Below are 1,696 nucleotides of genomic sequence, written 5' to 3'. Positions count from 1 at the left end.
TCCTGGAGATTGGCTACCATCACTAGTCTGGATGTTCAAAAAACACATATATTATATTCAGGTTAACCATTCAGCCTTTTCCCCCCAATAGCTAGACGTAAAAAGAGCAACTACAGCTGTTCTTGTTAATATCCTTTGAAAAATCTTTCCTCCTATTATGAAAAACATCAACATTATAAGTTGTTTTCTATGTTTTTTTAATCTAGTACTCATAGTAAAAACTAAATTAAATCATCGTAGAGACCCTTAAGTTATTTGAATGCTGCAGAGGTCCTACACTTTTTGAGGACAAGATTTTAATCAAAATAATTGTATTAAAAATATAATGTCTGTTTGGATTTGAGTAAAAAATGTCATTACTCCTTTTTTTCCATGTATCTTAAATCTTGTCCAAGTGTTCAACCAGCCATTATGACAGCAAACAATGTGGAACCCTTTTAATCACTATTGTCTCTAAGCACATTTTTGATTCTGTCAGCGTAGTGTTAGTCATAGAAGAGAAGGACTGTGCTCACTTAAGACTAAACATATTGAAGAAAGTGTAGAAATTCAAATAAACAAAAATAAAGAAATATTAGTATTACTCAAGAAGTTTTCCCCCTTTGGATCAATGTGAGTGCTCTAATAAGTCTTATTATTCTTTTTCACTATATGGAACAAATCTCCAGCCCTGCCATTACATTTATCACTTGATTCAGCAAGTATCTGAAAGCGCAGTGAGTGAACAATAGGTCCAAGGATGATTTGCACATGAATGATGTCTATGAATGAGAGTGGGTTACAGAGGAAGGCTGTCTCTCCATAGTCGGGGCAGGAAGGTTTGCTCCCCTCTGCCCCCACTCCAAAGACCAGGTGAGATTCTCCGACACAAAGGGCCAAGTGAAAATCTGTTCAGCATGGACGCCTAAAACCCTTATTATGGTGATGCTTTATGGAGGATGTCAGTGGACGTATATAAAAGCACTGAGTTGCTCCCGTCTACAGCTGGATACTGTGTCTTTATGGATTGCTGTTACATGTCCATAGGGCTTTGATCTTTTGATTACAAGGCTATATTTTTGCTATATAGTATTGTACAATATGTACCCATCTCAATTTCTGTGTGGAACCGAGATAACACATGCCGTCCCTCTGTACTAAGGCTGTTCACTATAGGTTGTGTAGTTATCTTGAACCTTCCCCACTGTTCAAAAAATGCATTTAAACTATGCTCTTTGTTAGCATAGTTAGCATTGCTCATTGAAAGCGGTAATAAGATTGTAATTTGATTAAAATAAGTATGTGGATTTTTTTTACTTTCTTCTTACATGACTGTAGTCCTGTTGGTGCTGGTGTCTTTGGTCAAAACCTTGACAAAACGTTTACATAATATATAATATAACATACTACAATGTAGAAATTCTTTGTTAGAGGTAAAAGTACAGCATTCCAAATTTTCTGATTAATATATATTACTTTATTCCATTATAATTATTGATGCATTCATGTGTCAGTTGCAGCTGCAGCTAGTAAAGGTACTGATTTGAATATCTCTACACACTCCTGGGTAGCTTAAAGGTCCAGTATTTAGGAGGGTCTATTGGCAGAAATGGAATATAATATTCATAGATATCTTTTCATCAGTATATAATCACCTGCAAAAATTACTGTATTGTTACCTTAGAATTAGCTTTTTTTATCTACAGATAGAGCAGGT

This window comes from Morone saxatilis, unplaced genomic scaffold, assembly GCF_004916995.1.
Source record: "Morone saxatilis isolate NCDOM2014 unplaced genomic scaffold, NCSU_SB_2.0 Contig7, whole genome shotgun sequence".
Lineage (NCBI taxonomy): Eukaryota > Metazoa > Chordata > Actinopteri > Moronidae > Morone > Morone saxatilis.
This window is presented reverse-complemented; position numbering follows the sequence as displayed.